The sequence below is a fragment of the Apium graveolens genome, unplaced genomic scaffold (assembly GCF_009905375.1).
Source record: "Apium graveolens cultivar Ventura unplaced genomic scaffold, ASM990537v1 ctg6556, whole genome shotgun sequence".
Taxonomy (NCBI): domain Eukaryota; kingdom Viridiplantae; phylum Streptophyta; class Magnoliopsida; order Apiales; family Apiaceae; genus Apium; species Apium graveolens.
In genome coordinates this window covers 15,521-23,280 of record NW_027419586.1, presented here as the reverse complement: position 1 = coordinate 23,280, position 7,760 = coordinate 15,521, and positions in this window count along the sequence as shown.

Here is a 7,760-nt window from a genome sequence, read left to right as displayed (position 1 = left end):
GATTGGAGGCACTACTTGTATGGAGAGAAGTGCGAGAATTACCTAAGCCATAAGTGCTCTAGTACATTTTCACGTAGAAAGAGCTCAACATATGCCAGAGGAGGCAGTTAGAGCTAATCAAGAATAATGATTGGGAGATTCTTTATCATGCGGGGAAAGCCAATATGGTGGCTGATGCCCTTAGTAAAAAGGAGAGACTCAAGATGATAATGTCTTTTGGAGAGTTTATAAGAGATTTTGAGAAAATGGAAATAGAATTGAAGGTAACCGGAGCCGGTATCGAAAAGCTGTTTGAGATTGCAATACAACCCGAATTATTGGAAAAGATCATATTGTGCCAGAAAAAGTTATGAATGAAGGCAGAGAGCCAAAAAAAAAAAAAAAAAGAGGTTAATACCGAGAAAGATGAGAAGGGAATAATGAGGTATTCCTATAGAATTTGGGTTCCGAAAGTTCAAGAGCGTAGGGATGAGAACTTAGATGAGAGCCATAGTTTGAGGAATAAGATTTAGAGCAAACCCTGAACGTGATAGTCAGGGAGGTCGCCATCAAGATAGAAGGAACCCATGACATAATGGAGTGGAAAATGAGGATTTTAAATTAAAAGATGACCCCAATTATGGGGAGTAGGATGAAACATTTCATACTAAGGAAACAGAAAGTCGAGTAAGGAAAGGAGACCCGAGACGGTACTCCTATACGGCAATTCATGGACCTGTATAAAAAGAACTTAGACTATTATCCCCAACCACCACCCTGAGGAGACAGTGCGGTGAGAAATTCTTTCAGGGCCTTTAAGTCGCTAAGCCCTTAGAGTTCCAAGGAACAGGTTGACCTAGTCGAGGCAAGAGCCTGGCTAAAGGAAATACAGGAATCATTTGAGATTCTAAATGATTGACGAATCACAAAAGACTGTTTTGTCACTTACCCTCCTAAGAGAGGCCACCTGCTGGTGAAAGGCCAAGGAAGGCACGGAGCAAGAGATTATAATAAACTGATTTAAGTTCAGTCAATTGTTTACAGGAAAGTACTTCCCAAGGTTATGAAGATAGTGTAAAAGCTTTAGAGCCAGAACAAAGGCGGACGAGTATGATGAATTATGAATCTAAGTTGTAAAAGTTATCAAGATTCGTTCTGAAGACACGAATCCAGAATGACGGGATGTTTGAAATCAATGCTTATGTTGTGTTGGTTCATGAAATAACGATAAGAGAAAGGAATATAAAGGCAAGAGAGTTTGAGGAATGATAAGGGAGTTGGGTATGAGGAAACCCTAAAGACTCGTAGAAATAGAAATAGAAAAGTATGTAATCGTCCGGATGAGAGTGATTCACCATGAGTTAAATTGATGGTTGAAGGTATAAGAGATACATATATTTTATCCCCTGTAAGTTGGGAAGATTCGAGGAAACCTTGAGATAATTCGAAGGATAAATAATGAGACGCGGATAGACTGAGGAGACAAGAAAGTAAGAAATTAAGAAAATTGGGTGAAGGAAGTGACCTTCAAGAAGGTAAAGTGTAAGACCGGTGGCATGATACCCAGAAAGGGAGACGCCAGATATGAAAGATATCCCAACATTGAGATGACTGTTGAGATAAACAACAAAAGTAAATAAGGAATTATTAAGAAGAAGTTCACGTTGAACATGACCAATATCTTCCAGAACATCCATGTTATCATTACCAAATCAAGAAAGAAAAGTGGATGACCATTGTTATCTTTTGGAGGCCATATGGATTGACCTCAATTTGAATAAGGATGCTATTATGAAGTTAGGTATAGACTATCGAGGTGGGAATGATTGAATAAGACACCCTTATCAGGGATATATGACTTGATTTATCCATGGAAGGATGCAGGTACCTTTTAAAGGTGGAATTAAGGATATAACTTCGATAACTTGAGATGAACCATAGGGGGAATGCATGAAGGTTGGCATTTCACCCTTAATAGGGACAGTATGAGTTTTGACAGTATGATTTGGAAAGGGTTAATGTAGCAACAACCTTTAAGAATCAGTGGAGAAATTTTTCAGAAGTATATAGGCAATGGTTCTAGTAATAGTAAATGGTATTTTAATATGCCCTGTATCTAGGGAATACAGGAGGAACGATTGAAGGATAACCTTACAGGTTTTACAAGGAGAAAGGTAATATTCAAATTTTTCAAGAATAGAAATGTTGATAAAGGAAATATGACGTAATTATAATGTTGCCAAGTGGGGCACGTGTTAAACCACGAGAAAGTATGGATCGAACCAGTAATGGTCGAAATTATTCAGGGCAATTAGGACTTAAGATAAAAGATGTTCTAATTATGATTGAGAGTCAGTCATGACAGTGATTAACCTCTAAAGACTGAGGCAATAACTTATGGAAAAATGGCGATTTTTTTTTTTACTCATCAGATTTTAAGGAAAGCATTTTCACATAAGCTGTGATTGAAATAAGGTAGAAAATTTATTTGGAGATGGTTAAAGTGACATTGACTGTAAGGGAATTTTACTATCAGGAAAGGCCAAAGAGGTGGCCGACACTTTAAAGGTAAGAGGATAATTATAGGCGCTTGTGCCAAAGGAATACAGTGATGATGGTTAAAGCTATGCAGATTGTATTATGGTTTGGAAGATTGACATTCCTTCTGATGATTGTGCAATACCCAACCGTAATAGTAGTTGGCAAAGGTTTAATTCGTGTAATCGCCATGAACGGGCTATCTATCTTAGAAGGTACTATCTTGAGAATAAGCCAGGACCATGTTTCCAAAAAGGACTAGACGAACCTTTGAGTTAAGTCTTCTATCTAAGGCATATGATTAAAAATGGTATTAACCTGCTATCGTTGCTTTGATTGAAACTCTTCTGCACTTTTATCTGCTTCATGTCATGAAGGTACGTCAGAGTTTGGAGTGTTCTTCATGAATTGTGATTGGTGGTTATGTTAACTCCTTAGGAGAATTAGATACGACCTGTATGGACTCCGTATGGTTAGCTATTAAGACTTCATGGAAAATGAATGACTACAGTAGGTCAGTGGTGGACCATAGTAAGGCAGCAATGATTCTGCGAGTAATGAGCTGATTACAACCGTGAGAGTTGTATTGGAATGGGTGTTGAGATTGAGTACCACTAATCGGGTCGTGGTAGTGTATAAGTTATCATTGATAGACTAATTAAGTAGAGTATCTACCTAGTGAATAATTATTCTTTCTTATCAATAGAGAGTCGTATTATTATACGAGGAAGGTTGCGATGCAAGCATAGAATTCTAGTAACAATGATGTATAGAATGAGATCCCAGATTCGATTTTCGATGTCGAGGGAGTTTCAAAGGTGATTATGTATAAGCTCGAGGAAGAGCATGGGTCCATAGAATGATGGACGGGATAACGAAAATATTTAGGCACGTGAAATACGATGCTATAATACTTGATGTTGATATAAATACATATATGTTTTGTTCTCCTATGACAAACCTCTATAGTTCAGAGGTAGATTCCAAGCCAGATATTTTGTGGCAGTATATTTTTTTCATATATACAATTCTCTTCAGTTCGCTCTTTTCTCTTCTTTTCATTTCATTCATGTAAGCTAAGAAGAACAACCCTTCTAGAAGGGGAGGTATTGCCGAATGACTATCTATCTTTGTGATAGAAGCCTAGTAGGATACCACATGTTGTTTAATTGCTTGTCAAGTACTAAAGGCTGGCCACCTTCTGTACTAACTATGCGATATAACAAGTGTTCATGATCATAGTGATCTCTCAACAAATTCCTTTACTTCTATTTGATTGATCAAATTTTGGAAAATAGAAACAACTGAAAAAGGAGTAATAAAGTGGTGGTAGTATGCGGAATGGGAACACATTCGTGATACTAAGGTTGACGTGGTTATTAAAAGGTTATAGAACGCTAACGAGCTAAAGTATAACCAGTATAATATTAGGAACCGAAGGTAGTAGCGATTACGAACTGGAAAAGAATGGGTATTAAGAAGCAAAAGCTATAATGCTAGAAGCTATAATGAGAGTCTGTGCAATAGACTTGAAAGGAATTGGAATGATCACTTAATGCGGATTGAGTTATCTTACGACAATAGATCATATGTCATTATCGAGATGTCGCCTTATGAGATCCTTGAGGGAAGATAATGTCGATCTCCCTTATGTTAGGATGAAGTTGTAGAGCGCAAGATGCTCGGACCCGCAGTAGTCCAAAGGACCAAGGATATGATAGATCTAATCAGAGGACGGCTGGTAGTAGCCCAAGATGGACATGATAAGTATGTTGATTTGACACGAAAGGATAAAGAGTATGAAATAGGGGACCTAGTAATGTTATAGGTATCCCTTGGAAAGGATTGATGAGGTTCGGAAAGAAAGGAAAGCTAAGTCTACAATTTGTTGGACCCTTGGATATATTAAGACGTTTGGGAAGTTAGCATATGAGCTAGCCCTAACCCCGAACATGTAGCAGGTCGTAACGTGTTTCACGTATCAATGTTAAGGAAGTGTAATTCAGATTCCAGATAAATAGGGGCATATGAGCGCATAGATATGCAACCCGACGTAACCTATATGGAGCAACCAGGAAGGGTTATAGAGTGAAAAGGAACGAGTGCTTAGGAGAAGGGTTATCAAACTAGTAAGAGTTTGATGGTAGAACCACAATGTGGGAAAATTGACTTGAGAGTTAGAAAGTGCAATACTAAGAAAGTATCCCTATTTATTTCTATCCGATTCCGGGACGGAATCCTTTTAAGGAGGAGAGACTGTAATAACCCCAATTTTTGGAAATTTTTGAAACCCTTATGAATAGTGTTTTTGCTGAATGAGAAAACTGTTCATGCCACGCTATGTAGGGGTTCTGTTATTGATCTTATGGGATATTATTAGTACTCTATGAAGTATATAAGTGTATGTAAAGATCGTCAGAATCCAATTCCGAACACTTTGGTTTTTCCCGGAAATCCACTAGATACGGAGAAAATTGAGTATAAGGTAACAGGATAAAAAGGATTTAAATTAAAGGATTATAAGAGAGGATCATAAAAGGAATACAATATATTGAGAAAGGTTAAGGGAACCTAAGTAATAAGATCCCGGGTATGATCCCTCAAACGATAAACGAAAACGAAAGTTAAGCGAACCGTATAACAGATCAGCGGTCATTAGGCAAACGATTAGGAAGTTAATCAAAGGGATTAGTGGGAATGATGTCATCCAACCAATAGAAAGAGGACAAGGAAGGGAAGATGACATCATGAGGATGATATAAGCATGACATGGGAAGGAAGGAGGTGTGGTTGAATGAGAACCACACAAATTCAAGGGCAAGAAGGTAATTGACTAAAGCAAGCACAAAAACCAAGCAACCAAGCCAAGCAAAAATCATTTTCATCAAAAATCAAAAGCAACCAAGGCTTTGTTCATGAAGCTCTCGGGTGGTTTTCTTAAAAAATGAAAGTCCAAGCTCCTCCACTTACTATTTAGCAAGGTAATTATCTAAGCTTCCCCATGGATAGTTACATACTTCCTATAAGTTTAAGCTTCTAATTCCAAGCCAATCTTTTTCTATAAATCATGAAAGAAGATGGTGAATAGTGTTTTCAAGAACTAAAATTTGTGTTCTTGAAGTTTCGTTTAGATTAAGCTTGGATAAGGGCTTTAAAGGTGATTCCAAGCCATTCTCTTGATTCTCCACTCTCCAAGGAAGGTATAAACTACAAACCCTAGCTTTAGTTTTGAGTAATTAGGATTGAATGTGTTTGATATAGCATATGTGAAGCATGATGCTTGATTGGTTGAAGTTTGGTTGAGTTTGTAGAGATTAGTTGGTTTTGTTGCATTGTTGGAGTTGTAAATCTTGGTAATTAGTTAAAGAACCTAAGTAAAGCTTTTAGTTCATGTGAGGAATAAGTATAAATGGTTAATGTGGATTTGTTGGGGCTGTTATGATGTGTTTTGGAGGGATATTGGTTGTATGATTGATTTGGGGTTGATTTGTGGTTGGTATTGAATGGTTTAAAATTGGGAAAACGCGTAAACATAGCCGTCGTAACGTCCGATTTTCTTTAGACTGTTTTTGTGCATAACATTAGGACCCGAGAACCCCCTGCTAGTTTATGACCACTGCCATGTTTAGATAGCTCATGTTACGAGCTTCGTTTTGATATGTAGTTCATTCGATTCCGATGCACGGTTTAGGAGAAACGACCGTTTCAAGTAACGGCGTTTCGCGAATGAAACTTTTTCCCTCGCCTTACTTTGAAACATAGGTTAAAGACCAAAAAGGGTTAATTAATGTATGAAACATTTATGGTAAGTGTGTTAGGCAGTTGGTAAGACACTCGCGAAGGAATCGCTTTAAAACTCGTAAAGGTTAAATTATTAAAAATGGTGGAGCCGAGGGTACCCGAGTGGCTTAAGCGAATCAGTGAGCGCAAAACAAGCGTTAGAGTCTAAGTTAGTTAAAGTATAGATTTACAAGTGACTTTGGTTTAATTCCAACTTACTTGTTGTTTATAGGTTACCAGACTCGTCCCGAGCCATTCGTAACCCCAGTCGCTCAGGCAAGTTTTCTACCCGTTATACTGTTGTTGTGATGTAAATATATGTATATGCATTATCTTGTGATATTGCATGATTGTTATTAGCAAATTTTGCGATATATTGGAGCATGCTAATATGGTATATATGCATGTCTGTTTCGTAATCTGGTTATCTATCTGTTGATTTCAATGCTTATAGTTGCATAATACCTATGCTAGAAATAAGCAAGTAGTTGCGTATACCCTTAGTATAGGGGATAAAAGGTGAACATATTTCTAAACCGGGAGTCGAGGTTCCCGAGTATATATATATATATATATATATATATATTTATTTATTTATATATATATATATATATATGGATATAGTTTTTAAAACTATTAATCGAATAAGGTTTATTCGATAACTTTAACTTTATTTTATTATTGAATATTATTTCAAATATTATTCGAAGGCGTATGACTCCTTTACATTATTTATTGAATATTATTTGAATATTCATTTGAGGATGTATGACTCCTTTATTTTATTTAATGAATATTATTTATAATATTCATTCGAGGTATTATGACTCAGCTTATTTTATTTATTGAATATTATTTGAATATTCATTTGAGGATCTATGACTCCGATTATTTGCTGAGATATATTCTTTATTTTATTAAAGAATAAGGTGTCGATAATCAAACTTATTTTTGATTATTCAAATAAAGATATTACTTTCGTATAAGTATATCTTTGATTATTTGCTATTCATTTCAAGTATAAGTTTTAATACTTCTACTTCAATTATTTTATAAAGATTATCTTTTATGGGAATATTATTTAAATAATAATATTCAGACATTTTCTAAATATTCTGGGGACTGATTTACTTCATTAAATCAGTTTTACTCCAAACACTCTTTAAAGTGTTTTCGAGTCTTTAAAATGATTTTCAAAAGTTAGAGCGGATCCCAAAACTATTTTTATATTTAAGATCTTCCTTTTAAAAAGGGGATTTAAATACTCGCTCAAAACCTGGGGGGATCCGGCTCGGTGGTGTGTTTTATATTCGCAACAAGGTTGCTGTCTTGGTAAAAGAGTTTTTGATTACTTACCCAATATTCGGGAAGTAAAATTCTTGGAACAAGTTAATCCATTAACAGGCATCGCCTGGGAAATATCGGTGAGTTTTCCTTTCCAACTAGGTACGACTTCTTGGTGG